Genomic DNA, 16,487 nt, shown 5'->3' with positions numbered 1-16,487 from the left:
ACAACAGCTAATGCATATACTGCAACAAACAATGCAGCTACTCAGGACACAGAAAACAGAGAAGGCAGCAAGCCAGTTTTGTAACATAATGCCTGTGTGTGCGGACTTGCAATACAGACTTTGGGCACATCCAGATCCCAGACAGCTTCAAGTCCATGCCACATATTAGCAGTTACTGAGATGGAGCCAATTCACACACAGCAAACATCAGGGAATTTACTTGAAAGAAAGCCTCCATTTCAGTCCAGAAAAAAAAAGTCAAACTCTGCTCAAGGCCTTTTAAAAAAAATCTTTTGTAGTACTTTTATCATGAAAAGAAAGCCAATTTTTGTAATTTCTGGAAAATTAAGCTGTTTAAATCCTAAGAGTCAATTTCCACTTATAGAAGGCTAATTAAAGATTTTTCCCACAGAATCTAAGCCGCCAAAGTGCTCAACTCTAGCAGAAAGGTTAAAGATTGCAATCAAATATTTGAATCTTGACAATAATTTTAAATATCTGCCGGGGAGTGCCTAGAATCATTAGGCCTATGATGGCAACAAAGCATATTTTGAGTAATCTGCCATAAAGATAAAAATTTCTTCTCTTTTGTAGTCCAGATGGTCACAAAGACATTCCCACATGAGTGTTTGGTCCCAGGGCAAATTCAATTTCGTGCCCTGCCACAGACCTCCCAACATTTTGACATGGGTGAAAAGCAAATAAAAATAATGTGGACACTCTTGGGGAAAAAATAAATAGGAAGAATAAAAGGATAAAATTCAATCTGAAAGTAGATATATTATCCAAATTTGAGAGTGTAATCAACAAATGTGTCTTGGTTTTAAGCTAGCCATTAAGAGAAGTGAAGGATTAAAGCAGAGAAAGAACCTGTTTGCTTGATAGCTCACATCAGCTAGGAAATTCACCTTCTTCTCTCTTCCTTGGTTTACCTTCCTAAAATTTAGCTGCCCTATGCTATCAAGTCTCAATCCTCCACTTGATACAGGTATTTATTAAAACTGCTGGGGGAGAAGTAGGGATATAGCTAAAAGGCCCCCTAAATTGATTTTTCAAGCTGAGTGACTGGGCACATGGAATTCATTATTTCATTCTATTTCTGTATATAGTTGAAATTTTCCATAATAAAAGTTAAAAAAAAAAAAAAAACAGAAAAAAAAAACTACTCAGCTTTTAAAAGGTCTTTATTCTCCAGGAGGCAAACTCGATAATGTATGTAAAAACTGCTTTACGTACTTTATCAGAAAAAAAAAAAGTTATAATTGACCCAAGCCACATTAATTCTTCAAAAATATTACTAATTCTCTGAGGTGGCTCAAATCTATTTGTTAAAAGCAATAGGTTGGTAAAATGGGAAAAATTTGAACAGAACAGACATTACTACTGCAGCACTAAAATGTGACTAAGGTTAACGGGGAGACAAATAGCCAAAACATTTAGAGCTATCTGATGAACAGCTTCTGATACTCAGTAAATAGATTCTTTTGGAAGTCTGTTCCACAAAGATTTAAATTATGTAACAAACCCTCAAATGTCCTATTCACAATTCAACCTATTTATCACTGACAATCCTTTCCTTACTTTCCTTTCTCCCCACTATGTCCATCCCCCAACTAGGTATAACTGCCCTCTTAAGCTCTTTTACACATACCATCATTATACTTACCAAATTTCATTAGTTATATCTTTACATGTGTTCCTAAAGGACAGATATCACATCTTAATTTTCCACTCACTTCCATAGTGTGAAACACAATATTTATTTGCTCAATAGATGGTGAGTTGAAACATTTCCAGTGTTTTTGTTTCTACCACAAAAATCTCAAAAAATTCTACATCTCAAAAAATTCTTCATTTTTGGATCTCAACTCTTACTTTCCAGGAAGAAGAATAAGTCAACTAATAAGTTCACCAAGCTGTTCTTTAATCTTGGCCTATTAACTTCTGCACTTCAAAACCCAAAGTGGAAAAATACTTTTTGTGGAGCTTTGTTCAGTTTTCAGTGTTTTTTAGACACTACATAGTAGGAGCTAGTATGTGCTTAGAAGAGTTGAACTCTAAAAGTCTATAGAAAATTATAGAACATATGCATATCATTTACCTCTAAATTTTAAATATTACTAAGAAAGAACATAGCTTGATTATATGATGAAATAGATTATATTTGCTTTTGATGTTGAGTCATAATAAACCCAATCATTGTTTATGTGTAAAAGCAAGCATATTAAAAAGCTATTTTTAATGTTAAACATTTCCATGATTACCAAATGTTTTATCTTTTCCTAAATAAAAACTAGCATTTACCACATATTTTTTTCATTTCATTCTTAAAATGACCCTGAAAGTAAGAGTCCTATAATCTCAAATTTTATGGCCAGAAAATGTAATTATTTGTTGGGGGTCACACAAGTAGTAAGAACTAGAAGAGATTAGCTATAATCAAGTGCTGTACTTTTTATATACAGAGAGTGCCAAAAAAATGTATACACATTTTAAGAAAGGAAAACCATATTAAAATTATAATACTCAATATATAACAATAACAAATGAGGAATACACTTCACGTTTGACTTCTGCAATTACAAGAGGTGCTCTAGTGGTTACCATCAGCGTTCAGACACTTCTGATTACAGTGAACTACTGCTTGAGCAATGTTGACCAAAGTGTCCTCTTGTATACATTTTTTGGCACCCCCAGTATATCACACTATTAGAAAAATTTTTATATTAAAATACTGAAAATTTCATACAACCTAAATAAAAGGTTTTACTGTATTGAGTAGGAAGCAAATACATTTTTCATTTATTTAGTTAACACAATTATACAAGCTACTTTAATTATCAAGTTACAAGTTACTTTTATTATAATATAATTTATAAAGTTACAACACACTTTAATTATCAACATTATGCACCCTGTATTAAAAGAGAAAAGGAACATTAGAAGGGCATTAAGATGGTAAACTAAAGCTAACTTCATTCCCTCAAAGCCCATTAAAACTACAGTAAAGATACTTTTTTAAAGCATAAATCCTCAAGAATAGGGAGAAAAGTAAAAAAGACAATAGCTGGAAAGATTTGGGGAGCTGAAAAATAAACAGAACTATTGGTAACTAACTTAGCAGTTCCCAAAACATCACATTCCAGGCTACAGTGGAATAGGTTAAGAACCAATTTGATTCACATGGTGGCAACTTCAAAAAACATAGGAACTAGGAGAACTAGGCACCTTTGCAAACTGGGGGGAAGGGAGCAAACAGTAGGATGGTGTGACTAAAAAAGGAAATACTAATGAAAACTATTTGTGTAGCATTAAGATGCCTTCACCACATTTCACTGAATACCTGCTTATCCCAATCCTAGCAAAAGTCTGAAAACAACTTAAAATGAGAGTAGCATACCAAGTAGAGATGATTATGTACTAACTGCAGAGACTCCTATTCCTCTTCCTCCATTAATCTCCCAGAATGGTGGAAATCAGACCCTGATTTTCCATATATGAAAATGGAAGACCATTCTCTGGAGATACTAACAAGTCCAAGAAACAAGATCTTAAGATCTTGGGAGCTCTCCAAAAATAGCCCACCCAAATCAGCATATAGTGAAGTTCAAAACTGACAAATAAGACTAAAAAATAAATAAAATAAATAAATACAACTTTAAAAAACACCAAGCAATGGACTACACAGGAACAAAACTTCAAAAAAAAAATCATTAATATCCACAGATCAGAAATGATGTTGTATTCATGTGTCAAGAATAGAATACTACAGGCAAGGAATGAAACACATAAATTAAGAACATGATAGAAAAAATAAAAAAACTAAGTAGAAGAACTAGATGACAAAGCTGATTCTGAGCAAAAAGAGAAAGTTGTAAATAGGGGGGAAACATAAAAAAAATTAGAGTTTCCATCCAAAACTCACATTGTAATGACAGAGTAGCAGAAGAAAATATCACCAGTGATCTCATGTAAGTAAAATGCCCAGGACGGAAGGGCAAGAGTTGCCAAACTGTAAGAACCCAATGAATGGCACCAATGATAAACTTTCAGAATGTTGGTGACTAGTAACAGATACTACACACTTCCAGTGAGGGGAATATCATAAATAAGACTGGCTTCACATTTCTCAGTAATAATAGAAGCAAGAAGGCAATAAAGCAGTGCCATAAAATTCTGAAAAAAAATTATTTCTAACCTAGATTTCTATACCTAGCCAAACTATCAATCAAGCATTAAAAACATAAAATGGCAATTTTCAGACACACAGTCTCAAAAAATATACCCACAGTATACTCTTTCTCAAACAGTTATCAGAAAATATGGTCCCCTCCCCCTAATGACAGAAGACATGACACAGAAAACAAGGGTCCTACACAAAAGGATAAAGAAAATCCCACAATGGCGAATAAAATTCTAGGAATGATAGTGGTGTACCAGATGTAGAGAGTAAACTAGGCTAGGCTGGAGCAATGAGACTCAGAAACAAAAATGAAGTCAATATCCTTACTGCCAGTATACCTAAGGGGGAAAAATCTGTCTTCTAAAAACATCAAAAAGATCCTTAGTAAAGGACTGTACCAAATCACCTTCACCATTATTATGTGGAAGAGACTCATGAACACAGGCGTTACCTTCATGAATCAACATCTGTCATAACTGTATGAAGAGAATGGTTCAAGATTTCCATGATTCTGTTAGTCTGGTGAAGACAATTTTGTGTAAGTTAGATAATTTAATCCTAGGTCAGTAAAACAAGAACAACTTAGGACTCAATGAACTGATTTAATTGTGGTTAATATTTTATTTTTAATGGTGATATAGAAAAATACTATTCTTTTATTCTATATTTAACCCTTAATTAAAGTATACTTTGTATAAATAGTATTTTAAATAATATCTTGATCTGAATATACTCAGAATTCCAAAGGGAAAAAAAATCCTATGAAAGACCTTTATATAGTTTGTTACTAAACCATCAGAACATTTTAAGAACACTTATGTATAAAATTATTGAATATACTGATTAGCTTTGTCTAAAAAACTACTTAGAACAGTGATTAAATATTGTATAGTGTCATCACTGAGCCTCTACTTTTAATGACTAGTTCATATAGTTACAATAGGAATCTGTTTTCCTTCCTACCTGGATAAAATTGGATAAATCAAATTTGTAACCATGACCACAAGAGAAATGTGACCTTTAAAAGCAAATCTCATAATTACATGTGACAGAAAACACAGACTGCATCTCAAATGTAGAAAATATGCCTACTAAGTCTTCACAGCAAAAATCAGTTTAGTATCTCTTCTGTAACTTATGGATTCTCAGCTTTAATGGGATTAAAGAATATCACTTCCAGACAGACAACGAAAATTGATAAATGTGGGAATCTCCAAAGAACCATGATACCCTACCATTTTAAGTACTGCTGGTAAAAATTCATTGAGGTAAGTTAGATGGCTTTTGGTTCCTGATCTTATAATAAAGCAGATAAAAATAATTAAGATAATTATTATACTTTACAACATCTAGACAGAAGTTAACTCTTAAACCTTATATCAAATGGATATAGTGTTGTTAACCTCATTAGACCTATGTAAATAAAATGGTCAAACAAAATAAAACATCAAAATAAATAATCAAAAAATTATTGAACATATGGTCAAATCTGTGCCTTAAGGGGCAGGTGCTTGGCCAAGAAAAGGTTATGGAAGAAAACTGACACTTTGTTTTGCCTCAGTTTTGAGTGAGCATATCCAGCAAGCTCCATAACTGGAAGGTAAACAAAGGGAGAGGAAGGACTTTGCACTTGAAATTTAAAAAAGAAAATGGGATAATCCTACGTGGATTTAGTACCCAAAATAAATGACATTATATCTAACTTTGGGAATGATGGTTGTCTGAAAAAATGTGACAACCACTGAAGGTAAATAATGTGAAAAATGGCTGCTTTTTCACCATGAAGAGGCTTACTGTACACTCGGTAAAATTAGTAATCTCAGGGTTTTCAGTCTTTAAATACTGTTTTTTTTAATTTAATGAATCAGTACTAAAGCTGGACTCCCTCACAAATCTTTGTAAATCAACTACTTTTCTAAATACTTATTTTCCCTACTAGTGAGTGGTATTATCAAACCTACATTTCTAAATCACTTTTTAAATATATTTAAATTCTAGCTCCAGTAATCAAGAACACTGTCATTTTATACATATCTCCTTGCACTTCAGGGCTCCCTATAGCTGCACATAGCTGCATCTTAGCAAATATTCATGCCTGAATTGACTGAAGCCAGAGAAGAAAAATGTGTCAAAACAAATGCTAAGCATTTTATATATCTAATCTCTTTTAATCCTCACACAGACCCTAACAGGTAGAGGGTATCACCATTTTATATATAAAGAATACTGCTGGGAGACTCTAATTGCTTAGGTCCCAATACAAAATTACTGTTCTTTCCACTTCACTGTAGTATTAACTGATTTTAGGGAAGTCTTTTGTCTTTTATTTTATTCTTTCTTAAGTTTATTGGGGTGACAATTGTTAGTAAAGTTACATAAATTTTATCTATACAATTCTGTATTACATCCTTTATAAATCACATTGTGTGTTCACCACCCAGAGTCAGTTCTCCTTCCATCACCATATATTTGATCTATTTGTTTGTTTTTACCTTCCAATTTTTAAATCACTTAAAATAAGTCTGAGAGGGAAAGGAGAGAATTACACAAAACACAAAATTATATCATTCCATCTTTTCATCAAACCCTTATTAATTTATATATACATGTCCTTCAGAGTTATATTTTAGAAACTTATGTATAGGTAATTAATTTTCTTGTTTCTTAAATGAATGAGATTTAAGAATTTTTTCTAAAAATTATTTTATTATTTACAATTTTTCATATGCAAAGTGCCTACCATATCTTTTAACAATCTAGTAGGTGCTTGTTTAACTAAATTACATGTTCAATCATTTTGAAAAGCAAAAGTTCTAATATCTGTGAATAATCATGAGTTAAATGAAAGAAAGGAGCTAGAATATCTTATTCCCCCCTTTTATTCACTTCCACTTGAAACAAACGGGTTTTATTTTTTTCAATAAGCAAATACTTATTGAATATTAAGATAGGCACTGTAGAAAGCAATTTTATAGTTTTAAAAGTGACCTTATCATGGTCTAGTTTTACCTAATTCAAAGGGATTTCTCTTTAAAATGTGACATTTGTCAGGGATGTCAATAAGATATTCCTAACTGCAGGAAGCTTATAAAGTACTACACAAATAACTATAAACATAAAAGCAGAAAGGAATAAATGTCTTTAAAAGAGATACAAAGCAAAACAAAATAAAAAGAGAAATTAGTGAACTTTCAAGTGAGAATAACAGATCCTTTACTAGGCATATTATGTAGGCACCATGGCAGTCATGACTCATACTTACAAAAATCGAGGATTTATATCAGGGAGTTAGAGTTCTCCTAACATACTAAGATCTCCTTGATCTCCCCACAAGGAAGACTCCCATTTTCTGTGCCTTACAAATATTTACTGTTTTACTTCGCATCTACAGAAAGCTACTTTTAATTACTTATTAATCAGGTAAGTTTTATCTATATGCAAAGAATTTATGACTACAATCTTTTTATCTGTGTATATTACAAGACCCTCAAAAATCAACTCTCCCATCCTGAAAATGTGTATTTTACACATACAGTTACAAATGAAAAAAAAAAAAAGATAATGGTAACATAAACTCAACTTTGAGACTAAAACAAGCAGTTCAAATAAATGTCACTCACAATCTAACTACAGTCCTTCATCCTTTTAAAATAAGTGAGTTAACTGGAAAGGTTCAAAAATATTACGCTGAGTTTTAAAACTTAAAATTCCAATTCTTACAAAACTAATCATGATTTAATATGTTTTCAAGGCAAGGAGAAAGAAGGAATTCTAACACATAAGATAAATATTTATAATAACTAGAACCTTGGCCACAAATCATGAATATGGAGCTCTCCGAAATTCTATTTCAAGGGAAGATATACAGAGTTATAACTGGATCTCTTAAAAAAAAAGTTTTCAATATCAAATTATGAGCTACTTAAACCATTTCTCCAACTTCCTTTTGTAGTAGGAAATTCTAGTTGTTCTCATATCCATTTCTCCCCTTTTATAAAATTCTCTAATTTTAGTTGGGCACATGGCTGTCCAACTGGATACTACATTTTCCAGTCTTCCTTTCCTAGCTAAGTATGTCTCAATGACTAAATTTTTGCCCATAAAACGTAAGTCAAAGTGATATGTGCCACTTCCAGGTCATGTTCTCAAAAAACTAAGTGTGGACTCCAATTGCCCTTTTTCTTTTTCTCCCTTGCCCCTGGCTGGTGAAATTGGGGTATAGTCGTGTTCAACCTAGAAACCACGTTCAACATATGGAAACCGTATGCTAATCCAAAGCCATCTCTAAACCCTAAACAGTCTTATTCTGCACTGTTGTATGAGAGAAGTAAATATTTATCATCCTTAAATAATACTAATGAAGTCTCTCAAACATATTTAGCCTTTATGGCAATCCAGTCAGCTCCTGACATTTACCACTTAAAAGGAAGAACAAAAGTTCAAAAATAGTCTTTTTTCTCTTCCCCCATTTCTTCCTTTGATTAAGGCATTTAATCTAATACGGGTAACAGGGCAAATACATTCCTAAACTCCAAAGCCTTAGTTGAGAATGAGCTGAAGCAGTCATCATTCATCAGTTTCACCAAACGCTTTTTCTCTTGGTCCCGGAAACAGACTCACTTCCCACCTTCAGGGTTACCTTTCTACAAAATGGAAGAAGGTATTATCTTTGAGAATTACTGACTCAAGAAGAGATCTTTTTACAGCTGTCAGTTCTGAGAATCACTATTCTAACATACAATTCAGATTTCTTATTAGAATGTAAAAGTGCCACAGAATGCTACCATGTTTCCCCGAAAATAAGACCTAGCTGGACAATCATCTCTAATGCATCTTTTGGAGCAAAAATTAATGTAAGACCTGGTCTTATATAATACTATATTATATAAGACCAGGTCTTATATTACATAAAACCTGGCCTTATAGTAAAATAAGACTGTGTATTATATTGTATTATATTATATTACATTATACCCGGTCTGATCTTATATTAATTTTTGCTCCAAAAGACATATTAGAGCTGATTGTCCGGCTAGGTCTTATTTTCGGGGGAACATGGTATACACATAATGTCTAGTTACCCACCAAGACAATAGTTCCACAAAGTAACACAGGGGCTATACAAACAACAAAGAAAGGGAGAAAGGATTATCTATATAGAAAGACATTATGACACTACTACCTCACATCATCATTATACAAAGGGGCCCTCTCTCACAAACTAAAGGGTATGCAGTTAGTTATTCTCAGCTATTAGATACAAAATAATACAAAACATTTTTCACACTATTCTGAGCAATAAAAAATTGCAGACATTCTGAATAAGTATTTTTGATGGTAAAGTTAATAGGTCATCTTCATTTCCCAGACATTCATGTTTATATAGGTCCAATTATAAAGACGCTCAGGAAGGCACTATCAACTATACTCTTAAACCAGCCACATTTTTTTGGAAGGTGGCCAAGGAGAGGCCTGAGTCATTACCTTTAAGACTCAAAAATCCAAATGATTAAAAATCAAAACTGGGGGTGGCCGGGAAGCTCAGTCGGTTAGAGCATGATGCTTATAACACCAGGGCTGCCGGTTCAATCCCCGCATGGGCCAGTGTGAGCTGCGCCCTCCAAAACTAGGCTGAAACAACTACTTGACTTGGAGCAGATGGGTCCTGGAAAAACACACTTAAAAATATATTTTTTAAAAAAGTTTTAAAAAAAAAATTCAAAACTGCAAACATTCACATTGTATAAATCTAGTGCCCTGATCTCATTCTGTAGGACTTAAAAACTTAAAGAGCTGCTCAGCACTCATACTGTCTCCATTACACCGTGCAACTTGAAGCACATATAAACAAAGTTTAATTTTGTGGAACTCACTTTTCTGTTTTGAACAAGCTAACATGGCAGGGGCAACTATTGGATTTACCCTGTAGATTGCAAGACAATCTGAGAAAGAACATTGTAAAGTAATTTTTAAAATCTTGGGCTCTCTAAAGAATATAACAAGATCAAATAGGCAAGAATTTTAAAAACAGAAGCTCCACTAATAGATAGGTAATTTCTAGATGCTTAGGGAACTGACAGGGACAATGGCTCCCCAGAGTTACGTGATGATATTTTTGGAATTAGTTGTGTAAATACTAATTTTTATCTATAATATGCCCCACTACTGTTAGGAACGCAAAGGCAAGAACTTTATCTTCAAAATTCTTTCTACATGTGACTCCCTTGAAAAACTAGGCATGTCAATATATGAATTTTCCAATACCTCAAAACTTAAAAAAAATATAAATAGAAAACTTTCTAAACTAAATCATGCATTTCTTTGCTTTCCTGAACAAGTTAAACATAACTAAACAGTCTCTATGATATAGAATCATTAATGAGAATATCAATTACCATAATAAACATGGTATAAATACTGATTCAGCTCTAGGAATACTGACTACCAAACTAAATAACCTCAAAACTAAGATTTTACCTTCTTGCTTCTAACACTTGAAATCCGACACCTCTTCACTATCAAGATGTTAGTTACACAGCATTTCTTACCACTATCCATAAGTTTTTCTCAAGTAGCACTTCAGTCCAAAATTTGCTAGTTCTCACTTATTACAGTCTGAAAAAATCAAGTATTATCTGTCAGAACTAGGAATAGTTCTCAGGTAAGGGCAAAGGTGATTCAAAAAAAGTAAAACATACAAACTTCTGTGAGCACATTTACTTGAAAAAGACACAAAGATGGATATTTTTCATTTAAAAAAAAGGAAATGCTTAAGAGAAGCCAATATTTTAACATTTCTACCTACTTCTTAAAATTATTTTCATAAAGCCAATAATATTTTACCATTTGATTTATATCTTTACTTCTTTGGTTTCTTCTTCTCATGCCTCCATCAATTTGAAGTTTCATTAGTTCAATAAAAACATTTTAGCAACAACCTAACTTTCCTATACCCATTATAAAAATAGTAAAGTAGAATTACAGCTGAAAACACCATTATTAATCAAGACTATACTCGTCAATGCAATCAGCACAAAGAATAGATTTAATGGAGAATGAATTTATACAAATAATTAGGGAAGCATCCTTATAACATTAAAATGTTATAAGGATGTTACCGAACAGACCAAAACCAAAAACTTTTACCTTTAGTATAGTATTAAGTTCCATTCTGGTCAGAAATTGAATTAGATAACTTTTCAAAATTCCCCCATTTGAAAAAAAAAAAAAAGTATGTTAACCAAAGAAAAAAAGTTTTGGTTTTCAAATATTATAGAACATTTTATCTTAGCAACATATTTTTTCCACTTGTAGCTTCAGACTTGCACTATCATCATGTCACCATGTTCTGAAGCAGATTAAAAATAGAAATGTATGCTGTCCTATATACTCTACCAATTCATCCCTATTAACATTGTATAAGCACAGGAAAACCAGTAAAATGACACCTTAGTGAGAAGTAATAGGTATCACAGAGTTCTTAAAGCAGTACATTTTATGTGAGATATGCAGGAAGTGTATCATATTCATGAATAAAGAAAAACAAATATTATTAATACAAAGATTTAAATTCACCCCAATTTAGGTTTAATGGAATTCTAAACAAAACCTCAAAGAGTTGACTTTTTAAAAACTTAACCGAATGAATTACAGTTCATCTGCAGAAACAGGGAAGACTAGCTAAAAAAAATCCAAAAACCATGAAAAAGAATTATGAGTATTGTCCCTGCATACATTTACATAATCTATAGCACTACAGCAAATAAAATACGGTACTGCTATATGAATAAGGCCTCAAATACAGTGGTTGTTAAACTGCTTTTAGATTTTATATTGCATTCCTATGTGAAGCTAATGAAAACCGTAACTGTTTCCCCAGAAAACTGTATATATACACACTCACATAAAATTGTGTACATCAAGGAATCCATGGAACTCTTTAGGCCTACCTATGGAACTCCAAGGGCAATGGACTCCCAGTTAACTATCCCTAGTAAAGGAAGCAGAACGGATAGCTCAAACCTTGCAAGTTATGATCAAAAGAAGCAACTCAAAGCAGTAAGAGATGGATCACCAGCACAAAAGTGTAAGAAAACAAGATATTTGGAAACAATGGAAATTAGCAACCCATCTTTACATAGTATGTCAAAATAACTCCATATACATTAAAACGTAATTTTTGTTAAGATCATTAAAACATCTAGAAAAAAATAAATAAAATAGATGAACATTTAATTCATCTCACAACATGTAGTATTTTCTAGGCAGAAAAGTCCTGGAAGAAATCACAAGTGAAAAAAGCAGTGCATTTGCCTACATAAAAATATAACACTTCTGAATATGTAAAACCATGAGCAATTTAAAAATAAACTAAAAAAAAAATGAAAAGCCAAAGGCTGATATCCATAAATAGCTGTTACAAATAAACAAGAAAAACATTAACATCCACCATAGAAAAATACACTAAAAATCCTCAAAAATTTCACCCAAAATGAGAAAACTGCATATATGTATTAAACATAAAAAAGTTCAACTTCACTAGTTAATATGAAAAAAAGGAAGTTAATGAGATACTATTTTCAACCACCAAACTGATGGAGGTATGGGAAATGTTTTTCAAAAAAGCTAAGTTTTTATCAATTTTGTAAATTACTTTAAAAGCCCTCTGCAATACTAATTTCAAAGAAATATTATGAGATGCAGATCATGCCTCATGTACAAAGATGTTCACTGTAGCATTTATAATAGAAAAATGGGCAACAAACAAAATGGTCAACAAGAAAAGAAAGGTTTAGTAAGTCACAGAACATTCTAAATAGAGACATCATGTAGCCATTTAAAAACATATTTGAAGAATATCTGATAATTTGGGATATTTTCACAATATAATGTATCATTAAAAATATTTTAAAAGAATAACAAAATGGGAAAATATCTATAATACTAAATTAAAGAACAGGAATAAGATTATGATCCAAATAAAAAACTGATCAATTGTTACCGATCAATAATCAACCAAGGAAAAGTCACATAAATTACCAAAACTTTTAGGGCAATTATTTCTAAATGCTAATTAATTTCAACATGTTTCAAATGTGCTATCATAAGTAAAAAATGTTTAAATATATCCATCATGCATTTAAATTACACTTTAAAGGGAAAAAGAGACTATTTTAATGGTGTATGACTTAAACCTTTTTTTCTGTCTTTTTTTTTTTTTTTTTTTAATTTTATTGGGGAATATTGGGGAACAGTGTGTTTCTCCAGGGCCCATCAGATCCAAGTTGTTGTCCTTCACTCTAGTTGTGGAGGGCGCAGCTCACTTCCAAGTCCAGTCGCTGTTTTCAATCTTTAGTTGCAGGGGGCAAAGCCCACCATCCCATGGTGGAAACTGAACCAGCAACCTTGTTGTTGAGAGCTCGCACTCTAACCAACTGAGCCAGCCAGCCGCCCCATCAAAACTTTTATTTCTAAACTAAATACTATGAGGCTTTAAGCTCATAAAACTAAAAAGATTTTAAATGACCCCAATCACTTTCATTCTTGCGTAGCGTGACCTAGTTTTAATATTTATATATGCTGCATATGTGTCAAAATTTTGTGGCATCACAACTATGAAACCACAATTTCAAAATATGTTTGTTATTGATAAAGTACAAATGAACAAATAGTGGATATTCAGACAATTCTTCAATCTTAGTTTTAAGTTTATAGAATTGTATTTGCCTTTTTAACAAACATGACAGCAAAATTGACCTATCAATAAATATTTACATTGTACATTATGTTCTTCAGTGTTTTCAAGTACCTCTTATAATCTTAACATTAATCTACAAGGCAATCATTTGTATATTCAAATAAAAACATCAGCTTAAATATATAAACCAGGGGCAGCCAGTTAGCTCAGCTGGTTAGAGCGCCAGTTAGCTCAGCTGGTTAGAGCGCGGTGCTCTTAACAATATGGGCCACTGTGAGCTGCACCCTCCACAACTAGATTGAAACAACTACTTAACTTGGAGCTGATGGGTCCTGGAAAAACACACTTAAATTAAACTCTCAAACTCTCTCTCTCTCTCTCTCTCTCTCTCTCTATATATATATATATATATATACACACACACACATACGTACATAAATATATATGTGTATATATATATGTATATGTATGTATATATATACATACATATATATGTATATATACCAAAACATTTCACTTTTATGGAAGTGCAAAGTCTACCATGCCCTGAGATCAAAGTTCTTTTCTTAACTTAAATATCTATGTGTATACACATACTCACTAATACAGAAAAAACAACATATTTTCAACTCTAAAAAACACCAGAAACAATGTCAAAGGAGGTGGGGGAGGGGTGTGTATAAAAGGGAAGATTATACAACTGCCTTCTAAATATTGTTCTGTTGTAGAAGACTTCAGAAGTCCAGGAATTACATGAACGACAAATTTTTATTGTCAGAATAGAATAAAGAGGAATTTTTCCTATCACTCCATTCTATCTCATATTCGTATATAATGTCATGTTAAGAATAAAGGAGAATTTTTCCTATCACTCCATTCTATCTCATATTCGTATATAATGTCACTTTTTTTTAAAATCCACCAACCACAAGTATTCCTGTCAATTACATCTTAATACTTAGTAATGGTGCTTATTTTAGGCAATAAAAACGTCCCTAAAGCAACCAAGATTACAAAGCAATAACCACTTCTTCATCTGACAGGTGACTGAATTAAACTTGAGTTATATAACCAACCAAAACACCAATTGTTACATAGACAAACCACAAATGAAGTTTATGAAAACCATTTACAAGTTTTTAGAACAGTAAGAAATAATTTGCACAATGGTAGAATTATATCAAATCGTGTAAAACTTCTCCCAGAGGTGTTATATAAGATTTACATATAATGACACTACCATTTTAAAGTCAAATAATCAGTAACTTACTTATAACTACCTTCTTTAAGAAAGTAAAAACAGGAACACACTTATAACTTTAAAAAAGATCAAACACAACAATTTTATCTCACACGTATGTATATGGGGAACTTTTTATTTTAATCAGCTAATTTGTTTTTATTTTTATTGATGGTTCACTTCCTCATAATGGCCTCAGTGTAGGTGGGAGATCTTTGCAGAGTTTTTTATCAGAAAAATGTACCAAGTGTTATATTTTATGTATTATAACAAACAAAATGCTAAGAAAATGGCTTAATTTTTAAGCAGTAACAAAAATGATCTAACTGAAGCAGTAATAGACAAGTGACCAGAGACTGAAAAAATGTAAAACTCAAATGCATGTATAAGAGGAACAAACTGATTAAAATTGGAACTTCCTTGAATTAGGATCAAACATTTTAAAAAAATAAACACCCAAGGAGATTAAGATTACTTCTTAAACAAGACCTCCTTATATTTCCAAAACTCAAATTGTTTGTCTTTTGTAAACATTCCATAACAGTATTGGTAAAACAGGGTTAAAAATATAATTGCAAACATGCAGTTCAAATAAATGCACTTCCCGTGAGAACACCACTAGGTGCTGATCTTTATCTCCCTAAATATAAACTGAAATCCAGCAACACACTAAAAGTGAAATTATAATCAAGAACCACCAGTGACGATCACTTTTACAGAAAGTAAGTCTACAGCTTCTCAGAGAATCGGAGAAATATAAAAAAACAGTTTGAGGTCAGTACAAAAGTAAAACATAAAAGAAACGTTTTCCCTGAAAAATGTGAGAATTTTAGGGTAACAAAATGTAACCCCTCTAGAAGGAGGTAAATTAAATCTAGAACCCAAATGGCGTCCAGCAAGAACATTAGATCTTGAAAATGAATATTGCGCTTGCGCAGCCACCGCCCCGCCAGCTGCACAACTGCAGCTAGAGCCGGACCCGCAAGATCACGTGCTCCCATGCAGCGCCGCCCGCAGCTCCGCAACCGCGCAGGCGCAAACACAACTCCCGCAGCCGCCATAATGCGGTCTTGACTCTTCAGAAATACAATAGTAATTTAAGAAAATATGGTTCTAACAGCCCCTAGGTTGCACATATACCTTTCGGGTCGCGAGATGAGGGAGGGGGAACCAAGATCCTTCCCAGAGAGCCGTTTCCCGTAGCCGTCCCCAACGCTGCCTCCTCAGTCTCGCGCGCTTCACTCGCCGCGCCGCCGCCGCCGCTGCCGCCGCGCCGCCGTCGCCGCGCTGCCGCAGATTCAAAAACAAACCCGCTTCTCCCTTGCACGCGCGGGGCCGTTATGCAAATTACTATAGGCGGGGCTCAG

General features: G+C 33.0%; 1 protein-coding gene across 1 annotated transcript in view; it reads right to left on the bottom strand.

Annotated features, from left to right (window-relative positions):
• The window catches only part of ATF7IP (activating transcription factor 7 interacting protein), a 115,409-nt gene extending 98,947 nt beyond the window's left edge, over positions 1–16,462 (bottom strand). Inside the window, exon 1 of the mRNA XM_019744727.3 lies at positions 16,261–16,462. The gene's annotated coding sequence lies outside the window, so the exon portion shown is untranslated. The remainder of the gene's footprint in view (positions 1–16,260) is intronic.
• Between the last annotated feature and the right edge of the window lie 25 nt (positions 16,463–16,487).

Source organism: Rhinolophus sinicus, chromosome 1, assembly GCF_057876585.1.
Source record: "Rhinolophus sinicus isolate RSI-liver-muscle chromosome 1, RSI-T2T, whole genome shotgun sequence".
NCBI lineage: Eukaryota > Metazoa > Chordata > Mammalia > Chiroptera > Rhinolophidae > Rhinolophus > Rhinolophus sinicus.
This window is presented reverse-complemented; position numbering and strand designations above follow the sequence as displayed.